The sequence below is a fragment of the Anomaloglossus baeobatrachus genome, chromosome 5 (genome assembly GCF_048569485.1).
Source record: "Anomaloglossus baeobatrachus isolate aAnoBae1 chromosome 5, aAnoBae1.hap1, whole genome shotgun sequence".
Classification (NCBI taxonomy): domain Eukaryota; kingdom Metazoa; phylum Chordata; class Amphibia; order Anura; family Aromobatidae; genus Anomaloglossus; species Anomaloglossus baeobatrachus.
The window spans coordinates 435,884,751-435,907,284 of record NC_134357.1 but is presented as its reverse complement, the minus strand read 5'-3'; the positions used below and the strand labels follow the sequence as shown (position 1 = coordinate 435,907,284).

At 48.1% G+C, this 22,534-nt stretch overlaps 1 protein-coding gene and 1 long non-coding RNA gene across 2 annotated transcripts in view; one reads left to right on the top strand and one right to left on the bottom strand.

The window, feature by feature from the left end:
• The window catches only part of CDH4 (cadherin 4), a 1,210,640-nt gene that overhangs the window by 842,712 nt on the left and 345,394 nt on the right, over window positions 1-22,534 (bottom strand). The gene's annotated exons all lie outside the window — the stretch shown is intronic.
• LOC142310268 (uncharacterized) overlaps window positions 19,455-22,534 on the top strand; it is a 30,606-nt gene continuing 27,526 nt past the window's right edge. The window contains exon 1 of the long non-coding RNA XR_012754115.1: window positions 19,455-19,632. This is a non-coding gene — a long non-coding RNA (uncharacterized LOC142310268). The remainder of the gene's footprint in view (window positions 19,633-22,534) is intronic.

Here is a 22,534-nt window from a genome sequence, read left to right as displayed (position 1 = left end):
TCACGGGCAATTAGTTGCCCATGGCACACAAAGTCGTTAAACCGCCGTCACACCTACTTACCTGCTGAGCGACGTTGCTGTGGGCGGCGAACATCCACTTCCTGAAGGGGGAGGGACGTTCGGTGTCACAGCGACGTTACATAGCAGCCGCCCAATAGAAGCGGAGGGGCGGAGGTGAGCGGGACATAAACATCCCGCCCACCTTCTTCCTTCAGTATTGCCGGCGGCCGCAGGTAAGCTGTGTTCATCGTTCCCGGGGTGTCACACGGAGCGATGTGTGCTACCCCGGGTACGATGAACAACCGGCGCAAAGAAGAATAAACGATTTGTAACCGATTTGCGATCGTACTGAGACGCTTGTAGGTGTCACACAAAACGACGTCACAAACAATTCCGGATGTGCATCACGAAAACCGTGACCCCGACGACATATCGCACGATAGATCGTCTCGTGTGATGCCCGCATAAAGGTATGTGCCCACGATCAGACTCACTGCGTTCTGGATGCAGCGGGTCTTGACCTGTGGGGTCGCGTGTCTCCTTTGCAGGAGACCGCAGCTGCTTGTGCCCATGATCAGGGTTTAGTGCGCTGTGGTCTCTCGCTTGTTGATCCCTATGGAGGATGCATGCGATTCTGCAGTAAACAATTGACATGCTGCAACAAGAGAGAAAAATCAGCTCACCGAGTTGCTGTGGTCCGCTGTATCTCCAGGACTGCGCACGGAAGGCTAGGCTGCCATAGAGGAATCAAGGAAGAAAAATTTCCAGCGTGGTCCAAGTTTTCATATAAAAAATCATCTTTATTGAATCAATCCATAAAATAGGGGTTTACAGGCGGTCAGCAAGGCATATCATAGATGTTATTCAGACCCCACAAAGCTACGCGTTTCGACGTGAGTCTTAATCATGCAAGAGCATGATTAAGACTCACGTCGAAACGCGTAGCTTTGTGGGGTCTGAATAACATCTATGATATGCCTTGCTGACCGCCTGTAAACCCCTATTTTATGGATTGATTCAATAAAGATGATTTTTTATATGAAAACTTGGACCACGCTGGAAATTTTTCTTCCTTGATTGACATGCTGCGGTCTGGAAAAAAGCACCTCAGGTCAGTGTTTGCTGCAGAAAAAACAAGCACTGTGGGCACGAGATTTCTAGAAATCCATCCACTATGCTTGTAATGTACAACGCAGCGTTTTGGACGCAGCTGAAGCTTGCTGCGTCAAAAGTGCAAACACTGATCGTGGGCACGCACCTTAACAGTCTTTACCAACAGTGGAAAGGAGGATCAGGCATGTTGGATTTTTACATACCCAATCCTTAGTCTTTCCAACAAAAAAATGCAGAAAAAAGAGAGAAAAGTCTTCCACAAGACCATTAATAGCTGGAGACAGACATTAAAAACATCGGTAAACTTAACGAAATCTGGTTCTCATGGAGAACGCAATCGTTCTGCTCACACAATATAATCTCGGCATTTCTAACTATATATTTGTACTTATTTTTTCGGGCTTTTCATATTGTGACAGTTTTTCTCACTTTCTTTATAATATAATTATTTATCCAAAGAGTGTCATAATGGTATCTGGCCGGACTAGTAATAAGTAGTGATGAGCGAGCATGCTTGTAACTACTCGGTACTCGCACGAGTATCGCTGTACTCGGGCTGCTCGGCGGGGACCGAGTAATCTCGCGATACTCGTGCTGTACTCGTGGTCTTCATTTCTGCATGTTGGCGCTCTTTTGAGAGCCAGCCCTCATGCAGGGATTGGCTGGCAGACCACTGCAATGCCACAGCCCTGTTAGTTGTGGAATTGCAGTGATTGGCCGGCCTGCACAGCGTGACCGAGCCTTTATATCGGCCGGCGCGCTGTGCTCTGCTCACAGCTATCCAGACAGTGAGTGCAGGGAGAGGGTCGCTGATTCAGGGAAAGCTTTGCGGCCCTTTATAGTTAGTTCCGGAGCAGGGCTGCAAACAGTGTGACCAGAAGTCCTTCTCAGGACTATTCTAGTTGTATACAGGCAGGCAGGGTATAGCCAGGTCGGAGTACAGTAGCAGAGTCCTTCTCAGGACTATTGTTGCTATATACAGGCAGGGTATAGCCAGGTCGGAATACAGGCTATTGACCAGAAGAGTCCTTGTCAGGACTATTGTAGCAGTATACAGGCAGGCAGGCAGGGTAGTGGTGACCGTATACCAGCCTTCATCATATCTGGGGCTGGTGTACACAGTGTAAAACAGTCCAGATAGTGTCAGACTTCTCAGTAATTGTCGCTCCTAAAAACCAGTTAGGTTCTTATTGCGTCCGTGCTTGCATTTAAAAACAGCACGTGTGTGGCACTCGGTGGCAGGGTACAGGTGCGCGTTTTGCACAAACTATCATATAACGCACAAGTCTAGTGTATAATACACGTCAGTCAGCAGTGTCTGATAGTGTCAGACTTCTCAGTAATTGTCGCTCCTAAAAACCAGTTAGGTTCTTATTGCGTCCGTGCTTGCATTTAAAAACAGCACGTGTGTGGCAGTCGGTGGCAGGGTACAGGTGCGCGTTTTGCACAAACTATCATATAACGCACAAGTCTAGTGTATAATACACGTCAGTCAGCAGTGTCTGATAGTGTCAGACTTCTCAGTAATTGTCGCTCCTAAAAACCAGTTAGGTTCTTATTGCGTCCGTGCTTGCATTTAAAAACAGCACGTGTGTGGCAGTCGGTGGCAGGGTACAGGTGCGCGTTTTGCACAAACTATTATATAACGCACAAGTCTAGTGTATAATACACGTCAGTCAGCAGTGTCTGATAGTGTCAGACTTCTCAGTAATTGTCGCTCCTAAAAACCAGTTATGTTCTTATTGCGTCCGTGCTTGCATTTAAAAACAGCATGTGTGTGGCAGTCGGTGGCAGCGTCAGGCTCCATATTGTCCCTGGATAGAGACGTGCATGATGGCCTGTAAACATGAAGTGCCCATTGTAAGGAAGTGGGTCTATTGTAGTATAGCCCTTAGGCAGGGCAGCCAAAAATTGGGAGGCTCCACATTGTCCCTGGATAGAGACGTGCATGATGGCCTGTAAACATGAAGTGCCCATTGTAAGGAAGTGGGTCTATTGTAGTATAGTCCTTAGGCAGGGCAGCCAAAAATTGGGAGGCTCCACATTGTCCCTGGATAGAGATGTGCATGAGGGCCTCAAAACATTGTTCCCATTGCAAAGGAGCGGGTCTCCTGTCGTTGTAATGCCCATTCAGAAAGAATGGGCGAAAAAATTTACCACTGGGGGTATACCTGAAACAACGGCTTAACTATTGTAACGGTCACCATGATGGCGCATGAGGAGAAGGAGGAGCAGTCCAGCGATTAGCCAAAGTCCAGAAGTGTGTTACCATGGGTGAGTGGAGGTACATGGCAAATTCCCGTTACAAACTTTAAATTCCGCTGTAATTTGCTGTTGGTGTGTGGTGAAGTCTGGCCAAATCCAACCCTTGTTCATCTTGATCAGAGTCAGCCTGTCAGCATTTACAGTTGACAGGCGGGTGCGTTTATCTGTAATGATTCCACCTGCGGCACTAAAAACACGCTCTGACAAAACGCTAGCGGCAGGGCAGGCCAGGACTTCCAAGGCGTAGAGAGCCAATTCATGCCACGTGTCCAGCTTGGATACACATTAATTGTAAGGCACAGAGGAATGTCGGAGTACAGTTGTTTGATCTGCAAGGTACTCCTTGAGCATCTGGGCAAACTTAGGATTTCTTGTGGCACTACCCCTCACCTCAGGGGCTGTGGTATGTGAGGGGCTGAGAAAACTGTCCCACATCTTAAAGACTGTTCCCCTACTTCTGGCAGATTGGACTTGTGCCCCTCTCGGCTGTACGCCTTGGTTGTCCACTGATTCCTGACCTATGCCGCTAGCGTTTTGTGAGGGGAATGCTTTGCCTACTTCCGTGACTATGGCCTTCTGGAACTGCTGCATTTTGCCTGACCTCTCTGCCTCGGGAATAAGAGACATAAAGTTCTCCTTTTAGCGTGGGTCTAACAGTGTTACCAACCAGTAATGATTGTCGGCCAAGATGTTCTTAACGCGAGGGTCACGAGACAGGCAGCTTACCATAAAGTCAGCCATGTGTGCCAGACTCTTAACAGCCATCACTTCAGTATCCTGACCAACACGATGACTGAACATGCTGTCCTCCTCCTCCTCCTCCTCATCATCTACCCTGTCCTCTGGCCAGCCACGCTGAACCGAGGATATGACTGCATGTCATATCCTCAATTTGGCCAGAGAGTTGCTCCATGTCTTCATCCTCCTCCTCGTCATAGTCCTCCACTGCACGTGTGATGAGACGAGGCTGGGCTGTGTGTTATCATCACCCACACCCACTACTGTTTCTTGCTCAAACTCATCGCGCTCCGCCTGCAATGCATCATGGTTGTTTTTTGAGCAGAGACCATTTTAGAAGGCAGAGAAGCGGTATGGTGACGCTAATAATGTCGTCATCGCCGCTCACCATCTTGGTGGAGTCCTCAAAGTTTTGGCACATATCCTGACCAACTTGTGCAGAGTTGAATTCCAACGCGTGGGGACATCACACACCAGTCTGTGTGCCGGAAGATGCAAACGGCGTCTTAAGCCGGCAAGGCCGGCTGAAGCAGTAGGTGACTTTCGAAAATGTGCAGACAGGCGGCGAACTTTTACCAGCAGATCAGACAGCTCTGAGTATGACTTTAGAAACCGCTGAACCACGAGGTTGAGCACATGGGCCACGCATGGAACATGTGTCAGCTGGCCTCGCCTCAAAGCCGCCACCAGGTTCCGGCCATTGTCACACACGACCTTTCCTGGCTTTAGGTTCAGAGTTGTGAGCCAGTGATCTGCCTGCTGTTTCAGAGCTGTCCACACCTCTTCTGCATTGTGGGGTTTGTCACCTATGCAGATTAGCTTCAGCACTGCCTGTTGCCGCTTCGCCGAGGCAGTGCTGCAGTGCTTCTGTGTCGCCCTGGACAAGCCAGGGGCCACAGAGCACAACACTTAAACACCCCACACTCCCTGCAGGCATATCATAGTCAAAACACAAAATCCTTGTTGCCTTCCCCAGGGGCTGTTGTCCACACCAGGGTGTGGAGCCAGGCGGTTGGTCTCCACCCACCGAGGAGGAGGGAAAACACAGGCAGTGAGAGTTAAGCTAAGGAAGTGGAAGGAGGAAAGTAGTAGAGAGGAGAAAAGTGACAGCAAAGAGCCTGAAGTTGGTCCGGGTGTGTGGCCCGGACAGGACAGCAAGGTTGGCAGGATGTGGTGACCGTCTGCAGTGGAGGCCGATTGGAGTCTGCCGTAAGGACCGTGGACGGGTGGTGACCCGGCCGTACCGGACCGGTATACAAAGAGAAGCCAGCACCATTGGCAGAGGACTTTCGGATCCCGGCAAGGCTTGGTGTCGCCGTGAATTTGCCAAATCCGTTAGTGAAGGAAACCTCAGGGTTTCCAAACAGCCAAGTCCAGATAGAAGGCAACCGTACAACCGTGAAGGGGAGACACCGCCACCGCCAAGGGCAACCGTCTCCCAGGGCCAGCGCCTGTGGGCAAAAGGGGCTCCTCCGGCCCATATCCAGGTCGGGGAGCGGGTTACCGTTGGGAAACCATCACTACCAACACTTAACTTAGGTGCAGGGAGAGACAGTCATCACTAACCTGCAGGGAGGAACAACCGCAGCCGTCCGAGTGACCCGTCCATCCAGCCACTTGTTTTACCGTGAACTGTGTCATGATCATTGGGCTGAGTGAGTACCTCCGTGCCGTGTGGCACAGCGCTGCCCCTGCGACCCTGCACCTCATCAGGCCCCGCAACCCGCCTGTCATCCATCTCTACCCCATCACCAGGCCCCGGGACAACCAACCCCCCTACCCACGGAGGGGAGAAATAACAACAAAGCTGCTCCCTGTCACAGGCTCCCGGGATCCCCGTCCAGAGCAGCGGTGGTGTCCACACAATCACCACAACCGTGGGTGGCGTCACGGACAATATCCCCAAAACCCAAACCACCCCTTTTCACTCACGGGCGAGTAGCGCCGCTCGAGTCCCCGGGATCCGGCCATCGCTCGAGCCAACGAGCAGCAGCAGCCGTAGAGCAGCGTCAGCCGGACCCGAGCAGTGGGAGAGCGCACCGTCCCCTCCTCCGCCCGCGACACTTCCAGCTTGGGACTAGTGTGGAGGGTAAAGTGGATGAGGATGCGCAGGAGGAGGAGGAGGCTGAGGAGCATGACATTCCGGAGCTGTAGAGTGTGTGTGAAACCCTGACTGAGGTAGGGCCTGCAAAACTTGGTGTGTGAAGGACGTGTTCCGTCCCTCGCTCAGACTGGGTCCCAGCTTGCACAATATTAACCCAGTGTGACGTCAACGAGATGTAGCGGCCTTGCCCACATGCACTTGTCCACGTGTCTGTGGTTAGGTGGACTTTGGCTGAAACAGCGTTGTTCAGGGCACGTGTGATGTTTTGTGACACACTGGTTATGCAATGCGGGGACGGCACACCGGGAGAAATAGTGGCGGCTGTGGACCGAGTAACGTGGGACAGCTGCCACCATCAGGTCGCGGAATGCTTCTGTCTCAACCAGCCTAAAAGGCAACATTTCCAGCGCAAGCAGTCGCGAAATGTTAGCATTTAGAACTGTGGCATGTGGGGTGTTGGCAGTGTATTTGCGCCTGCGTTCAAAGGTTTGCTGAATGGATAACTGAACGCTGCGCTGGGACAAGGACGTGCTTGATGATGGTGTTCTTTCTGCGTAGGCAACTGCAGGTGCAGGAGTGGAGGAGGCTTGTTCTCAGGCAGCATGGACAGGGGATTGGCTCGCATGCACAACCAGCGAAGACGTAGCAGTGACATCAGCAAGCACTGCTCCTCGACTCTGTTGTACTTCCCACAAAGTCGGGTGCTTGGCTGACATGTGCCTGATCATGCTGGTGGTGGTCAGGCTGCTAGTTTTGGTACCCCTGCTGATGCTGGCATGGCAGGTGTTGCAAATGGCCTTTTTAGAATCATCTGGAGCCAACTTAAAAAACTGCCAGTGTCAGAGTTCCGGGTTTTCCAGTTTTCTTTTGAAAGAGCTTGCCCTTTGTTAACATGGAGTTTTCTGTTCTGTTGCCCTACTTCCTGTCCATCTGTTTAAAAGCCGCCCCCAAAGCTTAGTCCAGTGCCTGAGTATACTGCTTCCTGTGTGCTCCTGCCCTGCTGCTTTTGGTTCCTGATTGTTATTCGGATCCTCTTGGAAAACAACCGACACCGACTCTGGACTTCATCTGGTATCATCTAGCTGTGCCCGGACTCCGTTTGCCGTCTTTGGTCGGCACTTCTGCCCGGTTCCTTCCGTTTAATACCACTCTGGACTCACATCACGTACGAACATTTTTGGACTTACCTATTGCCCTTTTGTGTCCCGGCTGCTGCGCATTTAGGGCTTCTGGGGTGATTGCCAGACAGTCCCTGTATAGGGGTTCGCTCTTGGTGGTCTCCCTGGGGGAGTCCGGTGCGCGGTCCCGGGAATTCCCTTTCGCTCCGTCCCTGGAAGGTATTTCCTGTATTTATGTTCTACTGTGTTTTTGTTCCGTTTATGTACATATTTGCTGGTTGCATATTATAAACGTCTTGCACCAAGAACTCGTCTCTGGTTGTCATTGCCCTAACGCAATCGAAATCCTCAATACATACAATAGTATTACAGCCAGACTCGGGAAGACCTAACATTTGTACAGGCACCTTGTGTCGTGTTGTTCCGGGGAACAGTTGCCTGACGTCTGCCTGGGGCCACCACTCTGCTTCTTACTGCCTGTTGGGATGCTACGCCTCCCTCCCCCTGTGCACTGCTGTCCTCGCTCTGCATATCCTCCTGCCAGGTTGGGTCAGTTACTGGATCATCCACCACGTCGTCTTCCTCTTCCGCACCCTGCTCCTCCTCCTGACTTCCTGACAATTGTGTCTCATCATCGTCCACCCCTTGTTGAGACACGTTGCCAACTTCGTGAGAACGTGGCTGCTCAAATATTTGGGCATCTGTACATACAATCTCGTCATGGCCCACTTCAACAGGAGCTGGCGAGAGGCCAGAATTTGTGAATGGAAACGTGAACGAACAGCTCTTCCGAGTGTCCAAGTGTGGGATCAGTAATGTCCGTGGACGTGTACTCGGCCTGGTGGTAGGAAGAAGGATCAGGTTCTGAAATGTGCGGTGCAGTATCACGGCTACTGACACTTGACCGTGTGGAAGACAGAGTGTTTGTGGTGGTGCCAATCTGACTGGAAGCATTATCCGCTATCCAACTAACAACCTGTTGACACTGGTCTTGGTTCAAGAGCGGTGTACTGCTGCGGTCCCCAAGAATTTGGGACAGGACGTGCGAGCGACTAGATGTGGCCCTTTGTTGTGGCGAAATTAGAGCTTGCACACAACCTCGGTCTCTGCCTGCACCACCATCACGTCCACTTCCTTGTTCGTTGACAACGCCCTTGCGCATTTTGCAATGCTGTGCTGATGTGTATTCACTAGACTTGTGCGTTATATCCAAGTTTTTGCAAAACTCACACAAATGCAGCGGAAAGCTGCCACCAACAGGCACACACGTGCGGTTTTTAAATGCAAGCACGGAGGCACTAAGAACCTAACAGGTCTCTATCCAGGGACAACGTGGAGCCTCCCAATTTTTGGCTGCCCTGCCTAAGGGCTATACTACAATAGACCCACTTCCTTCCAATGGGCACTTCAGGTTTACAGGCCATCATGCACGTCTCTATCCAGGGACAATGTGGAGCCTCCCAATTTTTGGCTGCCCTGCCTAAGGGTTATACTATAATACACCCACTTCCTGACAATGGGCACTTCAGGTTTACAGGCCCTCATGCACGTCTCTATCCAGGGACAATGTGGAGCCTCCCAATTTTTGGCTGCCCTGCCTAAGGGCTATACTACAATAGACCCACTTCCTTACAATGGGCACTTCAGGTTTACAGGCCCTCATGCACGTCTCTATCCAGGGACAACGTGGAGCCTCCCAATTTTTGGCTGCCCTGCCTAAGGGCTATACTACAATAGACCCACTTCCTTCCAATGGGCACTTCAGGTTTACAGGCCCTCATGCACGTCTCTATCCAGGGACAACGTGGAGCCTCCCAATTTTTGGCTGCCCTGCCTAAGGGCTATACTACAATAGACCCACTTCCTTCCAATGGGCACTTCAGGTTTACAGGCCCTCATGCACGTCTCTATCCAGGGACAACGTGGAGCCTCCCAATTTTTGGCTGCCCTGCCTAAGGGCTATACTACAATAGACCCACTTCCTTCCAATGGGCACTTCAGGTTTACAGGCCCTCATGCACGTCTCTATCCAGGGACAACGTGGAGCCTCCCAATTTTTGGCTGCCCTGCCTAAGGGCTATACTACAATAGACCCACTTCCTTACAATGGGCACTTCAGGTTTACAGGCCATCATGCACGTCTCTATCCAGGGACAACGTGGAGCCTCCCAATTTTTGGCTGCCCTGGCAAAGGGCTATACTAAAATAGACCCAATTCCTTACAATGGGCACTTCAGGTTTACAGGCCATCATGCACGTCTCTATCCAGGGACAATGTGGAGCCTCCCAATTTTTGGCTGCCCTGCCTAAGGGCTATACTACAATAGACCCACTTCCTTACAATGGGCACTTCAGGTTTACAGGCCCTCATGCACGTCTGTATGCAGGGGCATTGGTGAACCTCACAATTTTGGACTGCCCTGGCAAAGGAAAATACTACAAAGACTCACTTCCTCAAAATGGGCACATTAGACTCAAGAGGCCTTCATGTACGTCTCTTCTCAGGGACATCGGAGTGCCACACAATGTTTTCACGTAAAATCTTTCATGTATTAATCTCAAAAAGTAACATACACCAGCTCTATCTCACTAATGGGTATGTGCCCTTAACATTTCTGCCATGAAAAATCATTTTGGGGTCATTTTGGAAGGTTTTCTGGTGAGTCCGTAAAAATGGCGTGAAACGCGGACAAAATTGTTCACAGCTGTGACTTTTGAGTGATAAATGCTTCAAGGGGTCTTCCCCATGCTGTTGCCATGTCATTTGAGCACTCTTCTGAGACTTTTGTGACATTTTTAGGGTTTCTCCATGCTGCCGGGGGGTCATTTCACAAAAATACTCGGGTCTCCCATAGGATAACATTGGGCTTGTTGCTCGGCCCGAGTACACGAGTATCTTGGGAGGCTCGGCCCGAGCTTCGAGCACCCGAGCTTTTTAGTACTCGCTCATCACTAGTAATAAGCTATAGGCAGGTTAGAAAGTCAATATATGAAATACTCATCATTTGTGCCACTGACAAATAATAAAATGTGAACATTTTCTATTCCGCAAAGGAAATCTAACAATTTCACCAGATACATAAGCAGTGAATTATGTATCGATTTATCATACAAATGTAGCATTAAGGGAACGATTACCCAGGGACCAGTGTACTCTATTAATCCTCTGCAGAATATAATATCATTCCCCCTCTAATAAGGGAATAAGCAGGTTGGGCCACAGCTTGACCTTAAAATATGCATGTTAAATGAGAAGAAAAGAAATATACAAAGAAGCCACAAATAGGCAGTGCAGCCCGTAATGAAATATTTACTTCAATCCTACAGCTCACTGCCCTTTGTACAAGATATCACTTCATTATTGCAGCTGCACATTGCGAAATTAATCAAAATGTTGTCTAACTCCGAATGAATCGCGCAAAGAAACAGAGGATCTGACAACAGATGAAATGTTTTAACCTCCGAATGGATGGAAGAGAATTGGGAGATGCGGTGGCGCATAGCGAGACGAGTAGCATACGATTCCTTCAGTCAAAGCTCCCTGGTCTGGAGATCAGAACAGAGTTAATGCAGCACTATAGAAAATGTGATGGAGATATATAGCACAGGCGAACAGAACATCGTGCTGGAATAGGGAAAAAAATAAAGGAACAAAGAAATCTATTGAAGACGTGTGTCTTTTAAAGCAGAAAATATTGTTCAGATCCAATAAAATGATGCATGCAAGAGATCTGCAGAGATGAGTGATGAGCGGGCACTACCATACTGGAGTGCTCGGTACTCGTAACTAGTGATGAGCGGGCACTACCATACTGGAGTGCTCGGTACTCGTAACTAGTGATGAGCGGGCACTACCATACTGGAGTGCTCGGTACTCGTAACTAGCGATGAGTGAGCACTACCATACTGGAGTGCTCGGTACTCGTAACTAGCGATGAGTGAGCACTACCATACTAGAGTGCTCGGTACTCGTAACTAGTGAAGAGTGGGCACTACCATACTGGGGTGCTTGGTACTCGTAACTAGTGATGAGCGGGCACTACCATACTGGAGTGCTCGGTACTCGTAACTAGCGATGAGTGAGCACTACCATACTAGAGTGCTCGGTACTCGTAACTAGCGATGAGTGAGCACTACCATACTAGAGTGCTCGGTACTCGTAACTAGTGATGAGCGGGCACTACCATACTGGAGTGCTCGGTACTCGTAACTAGTGATGAGCGGGCACTACCATACTGGAGTGCTTGGTACTCGTAACTAGCGATGAGTGAGCACTACCATACTAGAGTGCTCGGTACTCGTAACTAGTGATGAGCGGGCACTACCATACTGGGGTGCTTGGTACTCATAACTAGTGATGAGCGGGCACTACCATACTGGAGTGCTCGGTACTCGTAACTAGCGATGAGTGAGCACTACCATACTAGAGTGCTCGGTACTCGTAACTAGTGATGAGCGGGCACTACCATACTGGGGTGCTTGGTACTCGTAACTAGTGATGAGCGGGCACTACCATACTGGAGTGCTCGGTACTCGTAACTAGCGATGAGTGAGCACTACCATACTAGAGTGCTCGGTACTCGTAACTAGCGATGAGTGAGCACTACCATACTAGAGTGCTCGGTACTCGTAACTAGTGATGAGCGGGCACTACCATACTGGAGTGCTCGGTACTCGTAACTAGTGATGAGCGGGCACTACCATACTGGAGTGCTCGGTACTCGTAACTAGCGATGAGTGAGCACTACCATACTAGAGTGCTCGGTACTCGTAACTAGTGATGAGCGGGCACTACCATACTGGGGTGCTTGGCATAGGTAACTAGTGATGAGCGAGCACTACCATACTCAGGTGCTCGATACTTGAAACTAGTGATAAGCAAGCACTACCATGCTCGGTAATCATAACTAGTGATGAGCGAGCACTACCATGCTTGGGGGCTCGGTACTCATAACTAGTGATGAGCGAGCACTACCATGCTCAGGTGCTCGGTACTCGTAACTAGTGATGAGCGAGCACTACCATGCTCAGGTGCTCGGTACTCGAAACTGGTGATGAGCTGGCACTACCATGCTTGGGTGCTCAGTACTCGTAACTAGTTATGAGTGAGCACTACCATACTTGGTACTCGTGACTAGTGATGAGCAAGCACTACTATGCTCGGGTGCTCGGTACTCGTAGCTAGTGATGAACGAGTACAACCAAGCTCTAGGTTTCTCGGTAATCATAACTAGTGATGAACGGGCACTACCATGCTCTGGTGCTCGGTACTTGTGACTAGTGATGAACGAGTACAACCAAGCTCTGGTTACTCGGTAATCATAACTAGTGATAAGAAAGCACTACCATGCTCGGGTGCTCGGTAATCATAACTAGTGATGAGCGAGCACTACCATGATCGGGTGCTCAGTACTAGTAACTAATGATGAGCGAGCACTACCATGCTCGGGTGCTCGTAACTGGTGATGAACTAGCACTTTGTGATGCTATATGGGAAAACGTATGTAAAGTAGCTTTCTTAGGTTATATGAACACAATGTCTATTCTGGCAGCAACACCTCCGAGGTTTTCTAGGTGAAGCTGCTGCAGGAAAATGCCAACTGTCTATTTCCTGAAGCGGCTTCGACTTTAATATTGTTTTTTGGTTGCGGCTTTGCTGCCATCTTTTTTTCTGCACATTCCACTATAGTGGCTTCCTAGTGGAGGCAATTTGAGGAATTAAAGGGAACCTGTCATCAGAAATTTTGCACTAAACCTAAAAGATTCCCCCTCTGCGGCTCCTGGGCTGCATTTTAGTATTGTTCCTGTTGTTATTGTGCCCCCTTTCTGACCAAAATAAAGACTTTATAGAGTGGAACCTTTTTGTATTCAGATCTTGACGGCGGTGAAAGCGCGAGCACGAGATTATGGGCGGGTACTTGCTGATGAAAATCAGCGCCGCCCATAATCTCACGCATGCGCAACACGTCACCAGCGGTCACATTGTGCACATTGCACAGTCCCGCGAGAGTGGCACAGCGCATGCGCGAGATTATGGGCGGTGCTGTGATTTTCATCAGCAAGTACCCGCCCATAATCTCGTGCTCACGCTTTCACTGCCGCCTCCACCGTTCTGCGCAAGCGCTGGCCAGCTTACCTCACGTCACCTCTTTTAAATTGCGCAATGGGGGACGGCCTAAAGCGACAGGGTGGCAGACTAACGGACACCAGAGAGCCCGCCCCTGTGTACCATTATCAAGATCTGAATACAAAAAGGTACCACTTTATAAAGTCTTTATTTTGGTCAGAAAGGGGGCACAAGAACAACAGGAACCCTGGGGGAATCTTTTAGGTTTAGTGCAAAATTTCTGATGACAGGTTCCCTTTAACCTGCTACTTCTTTTAATCACTTCATGGTTTCTGAACCCTGAAGCTGTTAAAAGATGCGGTAAAAGCCTAAAAATGTACATAGCAATTACATTGTTGTACACTATGTTCATTTTTTCCAGAGGAGTCTCCCTGAAAAAGACGTCGTGTGCACATACCCCGATAGAGAACAGCAAATGGATCTCACTAGTGCCACTTATTGTATTTAGCTATGAATAATATTTAACTATAAGGGTCGCGCATGGTGTTTTCTGTTTTGTGACAGTCAAAACCTGAGTTTCAAAATGGAAACTGCTTCAGAAAACATTCCTTTTTGGAGAGTCTTTGGAGGAGATTTTGGAGAGTATTTCAAGCCTTCTTATGATATGTGCACACAACTTCTTTTAAAGCGAACCTGTCATGTGGAAAAACATTATTAACCCGCAGATATGGGGTTAATATGCATGTTAATATCGTTTGGAACCTGCCCGGCGCCTGCACATTATGCCCCGCTGCTGGGAATAAATTAACTTTAATCCTCCCGGCAGCTTTCCGGTTTCAGTCACAGGGGCGGTGCCGGCACAGGTTCAGTCACCATCCTGTATATAGAGAGCAGAGCCTGTAACTGTTTCCCTGCACTGACTGATAGCTTCCTCTAAAGCTGAGTGGTGACTGAACCCATGCCACCGCCAAAACCAGAATGCTGCCGGGGGGGATTAAACTTCATTTCCTCCCGGCAGCGGGGTATACTATGCAGGCGCCGGACACCTTTATAACACTATTAACCTGCATATTAACCCTATATCTGCAGATTAATAGCATTTTGCCATGTGACAGGTTCCCATTAAGTTCAGGCAAATCGCTGAGTTTTTTTCTAAGAAGAACCCACTTCATGGCATTTTGTGTGACCCTTTTAAAATGCTACAAAAGATTACAGGAGACTTCCATCTGTCTTTATGGGCTCTCTATTGATTTGGAGAAGAATGGTCAGATCACTTTTTTTTAAACTACTTTGTGCCTTTGGAAACCTGAAGCAGTTAAAAGATGATGAAAAGACTGAGCATATGAACAGCAAGTCATTTTGATATAGAAAATCGTATGTTCAATCCTTTGAGAGTTTTTAAGGAGAGTTTGAGAATAGACCAACCTCCAAAAATCCATCTCAAGAACACTATTAGGCTACGTTCCCAAAATATACTTTTGGTGAGTTTTGATGTTGCAAATTTTCTGCAGTTATTAGCCAAATTAGCCTACAGGTGTTCTTTTACATGTGTTCTTTTACATGTGTTTTTGCCATGTTTTTGTCTCTTTTTTGTATGCCATGTCTTAAATAAAGCTGCTTTGTTTTTGATATGTCCTTATATTTCGCTTTAACAAACCTTTATTGATAAAGTTGGGTGATTTACATGTGTATTTAATGTATGTCCGCAGCAGAAATGTACTAAAAATGCATATGTGCTTTTTTAAACCTGCGGATTTTACGCACCTAAAGCATTTCCATGGGGAAAATCCGCATATAAAGCTCAGCTTACCCAAAACAGATATTGACATGTTGCAGATTTAACAAAAACTCTCCACAGCTCCGTTTATGCTGTGTAAAAAAAAAAAAAAGAAAAAAAGCTCAGTGGGTATGAAATTTCTGTTAAGCTCCCCAAAACTCAGGAATTTAACCTTAAAGAGATTTACAACACGAGTAAATATACTATCCAAGTCAGACACAGATTACAGACAGCTGCTTCAGGGTACTTGCCCCTCATTAGAACAAAGCAGGGTTTGTATGGCTGGGTGAGACCCCCTTTGAGGTGGGGAGAGGAAGATTGTTGAGGAGAGCAAATATCTAAAGATAAGTCTATAATCTATAAAGGCCGCTTTACACGTTACGATATATTTAACGATATGCCGTCGGGGTCACGTCGTTAGTGACGCACATCCGGTATCGTTTGACATATCGTAGCGTGTGACAGCTACGTGCGACTGTGAACGAGCAATAATACTCACCTTATCGTTGCTCATTGGCACGTTGCTCGTTTTCTAAAAATCTAACGTCCTTCTGTGCTCCGGTTGTTCATTGTTCCCGAGGCACCATGTGACATGCTGGGAAGCATGAACTGCAGATTACCTACAGCTGCCGGCTATGAGGAAGGAAGAAGGTGGGCGGGATGTTACGTCCCGCTCATCTCCGCTCCCCCGCTTCTATTGGCCGGCTGCTGTGTGACGTCGCTGTGACGCCGAACGTCCCTCCCCCTTCAGGAAGAGGATGTTCGCCGCCCACAGCGAGGTCGTTTGGAAGGTAAGTACGTGTGACGGGGGTTTACGACTTTGTGCGACACGGGCAACAAATTGCCCGTGCCGCACAAACGATGGGGGCGGGTGCGATCGCACGACATATTGACACGTGTAAAGCAGGCTTAAAGAGATGGTTGCATTTTACCTGTAATGTGGCGCCCCTGAGGCTTCAGGCGCCACTGGGTACTGCACCTCCATTAGGGTGTAGTACTTATCCTGTGTCCAAGAAAGGTCGGTACTGGTTTCCACTCATACAAACATACAGTAACGGTGGGTTGCCCTCCCCAGTGGGGACGGAGCCAGGGTTGGATCACAGTAGGGGGGCACTACAGCAGTTGGTTTACAGGATGCCACCACAACAGGGGCTCCCCGATTCACTGGAACCAGGGACTCAGGGTGAGGGAGAAGCAACCACCAGGGGGAGTCAGGAGCACACAGTGGGAAGAGCAGGTTGACCTAGTGAGAGTAGTGAACCAGCCGGTGGCAGCGACTGGGGTTAACAGCTTGGAACCCACAAAACAACTACAACAAAAGAACAGCTTCAGACACAGAGCAGAGTGGACGTGCCACGAGCAGCTCTGTGGGCTAAGGCGTTCAACACGGTTCACTGGGAAGAAACAGGTGGCTGCTTCCACAGGACCGGCGCTGTCGGGGTACAGAATCCTAGGGAAGATATACTTCACATTGTCTACCAACTCTGCAAGGGTCGCAGGGAATGGCTAGAAAAGTCATCGGATCCGTCTCATCGAGTCTGCAGCCAAATAGCATATAGGATCCGGGGCTGAGGTCCACAACCGGCCCCACAACAGAACCACGCTATCAGCATACAGAACGGGACACTTTACTGATACCAGGATCCCCAAATGCTTCACACCACGGGGGTCCGATACTTAACACAACAAAGGAGGAGAGGGCTCACAGTGACACACACTCTGGACTTAACCTTTCACGGATCCGGGATTGGCTGGAGCCCATCGTGGCGAAGATCGGACATGGAACTGCAGCCCCTGTCTCTGTCTCTCCTTTACCAGCGCTGTCGCCCAGCGCTGCGTCGCCAACAAGGAGTACCACCACCCCCGTCTGTCCTCCATCATCCACCCCGGGATAACCCCGCTCCGCCTGTGGGGAGCGACACCATCCCAGCTACGACCTTCACCATCAGCCCCGGAGAGCAGTACCCGCAGCGGCAGCCTCCATCCCTGGCTGCGTACCACAGGTGGCATCACGATCTTAAAAAGACTGTCCTCACCGTCACACCCATCCTCCACCCTCTTTTCTGTACACCCCGGGGCAACGGAACCGGGCCAGGCCACCCCGTGACGACACAGAGGATCTGCATCCCTGGCCCCGTGGGGCACTATAGTATAATATATGTCGTGGGAGGACTTGTTACTGGCTATATACACAGTATGCGCCACCTATTTTCTGGTTTACTTAACAGCTTATATTACCGTTATCCTCCTGTCTGGCACATCCAAACCTGCAAATACAAGAAACTAGCGAATACAATATACAAAGGATAGATCTTTATTATAACATGGCCATATGCTACTCACATAAGTAGCATGTATACAGACGGTGCAGAGCAGACTGAGGAGAAAACTGTTCACTTAACATCAAGGATAGTATGTTGGGTGGGTTTTTTGTATAATTGTTTCATCATGTGTGGCATGTAAACATGAGAATTATTATAAAGTTGTATATGATGTTAGTTGGGGGTCCCTGCATTTCTTTCCATGGACCTCAGGAGCACATTCTGATACTTGGCAGCGGGGACTCCATCAGGGCAGTACTAGTGGTACTGCAGGCAGGAGCCCAGACAGAAAAGAATAAGGAAAAGAAAGCATTTGATTGGGGAAGGGGCTTAGAAATTCAATGGAACAAGGTTTCACCACCATGTTTGGTTGGAAAAGTAGCGCAGTGTACCTTCTGAAAAGAAGATCTGTGGAGATAAGTAACACAAAGTGGTTTAGAAGTATTAGGCCATGTGTACCTGTTAAAGGGAACCTGTCACCACTTTTTCGGCCTATAAGCTGCGGCCACCACCACCGGGCTCTTATATACAGCATTCTAACATGCTGTATATAAAAGCCCAGGCCGGGGGTATAACATAATAAACACTTTATAATACTTACCTAACAGTGGCGCTGTGGGCCTTATGGGCGTATACATTGTCCGGTGCCGGCCTCTTTTGGCCATCTTTGTTCTCCTTCTTTTCTAGCCATGGTGCATGACGGGTCCGACGTCATACACACTCGCTGGCATTCAGGTCCTGAACAAGCGCACTTTGATCTGCCCTAAGCAGGGGTAGAAATTGGCATAAACATCTGCATATCGTTAATTCAAATGTAGAGATGCATATATACATACATATTCATCATATACGGCGCAGAAAGGACTATATTATAAGAACCAAATCGCTGAGGGAACAACCAAAGAAGAAAGAGAAGAGCATGTTAGAATACTGTATATAAGAGCCCGGTGGTGGTGGCCGCAGCTTATAGGTCAAAAAAGTGGTGACAGGTTCCCTTTAAGTATTTGGTCAATTTATAACTCAGTATTAGTTGTCAATACCAGGAATGGACCAATCAGAGGAAAAGTATAATAGAAACATGGGCATGAATTGTGCATTTTTACCCACTCCTGGTTGGCTGCAAATACTGAGGTGGCCTAAAATGATCTGTCCGACCTTAAACTACAAGTCTGCACTCGCCACTCCATGTGACTGCTGACTTGTGAATCCACACAGCACATGCACTTCGCACTCTGGATTCACGTCACCACAAGAATGTGATTTGCATACTTCCAGCCACATTACGACTAGACTGTACCCGGCCTCGCTCAATACATTTAAATAGGGCCATCCATCTAGTCAGCATAGGAAGAGGTAGTCCGATAACAGGGCGTCGTATGAGCCACATCGGAGGACATCCCATTCCAGTCTACTGACTGCTGCAGGTAGTCACAGACCTCAGTACCTCAGAACAGGACATCATTGATTCCAGTCCCAGCAAAGATCACCAGCGCGGCCATTGCTGGAAACACGGGGGCTGGAGTTCTTTTGAATGTATAATTTTATCAACATTTATCCTTTCTTTTTTAAGATGGACAAGCCTTTAAGATGACTAATATAATGCTGCTGCTGTCTGCATAAAATCCATAGGGTCAGAAGAATCGGATCATCTGCCCCAAAATCCACATCGTAATGTAACAGTAAATAACATACATTTAGATTTACAGTAATTGCCATATAGGATAACATCATGTAAAGATGCAAATTAAATTACAGCTAAAAGTAAATAAACTCATCATTTCTATGAGGCAGAAGCATGTTCATTTAATAAAAGGCCATAATGATGCTGCTGATACAATTTATTTTCCATTTAACTCATTGCTGCCCCTAGTGTTGAATAGAGCACACTACAGCTCTGTCTACAACCTCCTTTATCAGTCCTTTTACCTTATTCCCGCTCGCTTCAGCTAGAAACCTGTCTATTCTTTCCATTCACGCTCCACGTTTCAATTTGTATAAGGAGCAGTTTTTCGGAGATCTCATTATTTTAAAAACTGCTCCCGCTCCACCCCTGAAAAGGTCAGCCCTTACGCTCTGCAAACAGATGGCATTCAGCGTGGTTATGAGAGCCATGGGAGAGATAATTGCAGGTAATACCAATGTGCAGTTGCTGTTTTGTTAGTGTTTGGTTAGTAACTGTGTGTAAACGGTTTTGCGGTAACCCTTTCAGATGCCAGGGGGGCTGTCAAACACTCCGACAAGCTTTTAAGGCTCCGATGCTGAAGCAATAATGTGCATGTATACCGGTGTAGAAAATAGTATAATAGCCTAAACCGTGCACCCCCGGCTGTGAATGTACAAAAGTGTTAGTCTTATTCCACCATCAATGCTCGGAGGCAGCCCTATGTAAGCAGGCATTATACCCAAGCACTTTGGCTATGTGCCAGCAGAACCCCACGCAGAGCTATGATACAGAGGGCATTAGCCACAGAACGATGATGTCTTCCCAACTCACATTATGCAAGAGCCGAGCTGGAAAGCCATTCATTATATACAGGGAACCGTCCTTTATCGCATTCCTTGTCGTCGAGCTGACAAACATTTTAGTGACCACGCAGGAGCACATTATAGAGGCTCCTGGCCGAGGAGAAGATAATATTAGCCTGAAACACTCCCGTGAAATGAAGAGCATTGCTGATGACAACTGCCCTCCCAAAGCCGCGATATCAGGGATAATAATTATGGCTGTGCTAATAACTGCTGTATATATATATATATATATATATATATATATATATATATATATATATATATATAAGCTTAAAGGGTCCTCCAGCATTCACACACTGAAGTATCTAAAAATTCCCGCAGCATTTAGGCACACAGTTGGATACATTCATTATCAAACAATATTTACGCAATTATATACATTTTGTAATTTTTTAACCTATGCGTGCTATAAGAAAGTAGTTACATGGCCAAAGAAGTGTGGATTCAAAGCAGGGGTACACAGCCTGCATCCCACCATGCTATTCTGTGCGGCCCCCAACCATATGATCACACACATGCCTGTCTGTGTCTGATGGCTTCTGAATAGAAATGAGCAGACCCGTGGAAGTTTGGGTTTGCTGGGTTCAGCCGGACTTTTAGGCTGCTTTCACACATCCGGTTTTTGCAGTGCGGCTCAATCTGGCTCAAAAACCTATGCATCGGATGCGGCGAAAAAAACCAGATCCATTGCATAAGTTTTTTCATGCGGCCCTCCGTTTTTTGACGGATACGGCTTGATACTGAGCATGCGCAGTGCAATAAACCGCATCCGGCAGCGTTTTTTGCCGCAGGACGCCGCATCCGGGATCCATAGGCTTGCATTGCCGGCGCAATGCGTTTTTTTCGCGCCCCAAAAAACGTGCCAGGCAACGTTCCATCCAGCCGCCGTATGGGCTAAATATGCCGCATCCGGCAAAAACCGGACGCAACTCAAGGCCATGCGGCACCATACGGCGCTAATGCAAGTCTATGAGGGAAAAAACGCAACTGGCGGCAAAAAAAAAACGGTTACATTTTTTCTGCAGAGCGCCGTATTGTGCCGCTCAGCAAAAACTGGATGTGTGAAAACAGCCTTAGTGAAGTTAGGTTTGGGACCTGGACTTGACCTGAACTCCAATGGAAATCACTCATTGGGCAGTTCAGCTCTCCGCCCACATACAGACAGCCATAAACAGATCACTTCTGGGGGATGGAGAGCAGAGTTTTTATTTTTTGTTTTTGGTACACACTACATCCAAAAATTCTGTTTGTTACCCCCACTCGCACTGGCCGAGCACCGAGCGTACCCGAGCACCCTGATCAAAGTGATTAGCATACGTAAAGCACCCAAACTCGGACACTGAGTTTTCTTAAAGTCTGTGTTGGTATGAAACCTGAGGTGTAAAGTTCATCTCTTCTTCTAACATGTATATTCCTTGCCAGAAAGAAGATATGTTCACTATATGTCTGTCACGACCCGGACTTAGGGAATGTCTGGCGTGAGGTTAAACACACAACAGATAGGGGTTTTACCAAGACAAACAAGAGGTACATCGGGGCCACATTAACAATGGTGGGACCTTATGCTAGTGAGAGGGAAGATGGACACCTCCTCCACTTATCTGCCACTGTACCCTGCACTTCAAGCCAGTCCCTATAGAGGCTCGTCACCTGTCGCCAAACAGAAGCCTGAAGCCTGAGAGACCCAGCATTAAGCCCTGGCTAGTGAGTGGGAAGTTAAAGATCACTAGTCCCACCGCTGCACTAAAACAACACATCAAAGGAAGGCAAGACAGACAGGGGGAAAACAACAACAGACTAATGCCAACAACTAGGCTGTAGTCAGGCACCAATTCTCCTGCCTACACCGCAACCAACAGCAAGGGCTCAAGCAGCTCCTTCCACCTCCAGGCCCAGAATCCAAATGAATCAGAGAATAACCGGCACCCTCTGCTGGAAGCAGAGGGTATATAAAGGAACTGGAAGTGGTCCAAAAATGGAAAGACTGGACCAGAAGTTAGCATCTGCTGGCAAGGAAAACTGACAGACTCTAGTCCTGATCCTTTCACTACTCTCAAAATACAGAGAGATGGCTGTGTCCCTCTCTGGAGGCCCCAAATATTAGCAGAATGGGGTTCTCCTGACCACTCCAGAAAAGAGTATATGACATTAGGCTCTTTTCAATGTAGTCTTATTTGAGTAGTCATATTAAAGAGGATCTGTTAACAGGTCAAAAGTGTCAGTTGCTTGCACTTATATTCTTCCCGCTACTCACCTGAGCAAGCTGTTTTTTTTTGTTTTTTTTAATATATACCATACAGTTCCAGAGATATTGGCCTTTTATTTAGTGCTAATCTTATGGTTTATACAAGTGGGTGTTTCTCACACATTTCTGGAGGTGTGTCTTTAGGCCACTATGCATAATCATCGTGATAATCATGCCCCCTTGTATGTAAAGAACATTAACATTAACACAAAATAAAAAGGCCCATATCTCCGGAAACATAAGGAGGATTTAAAAAC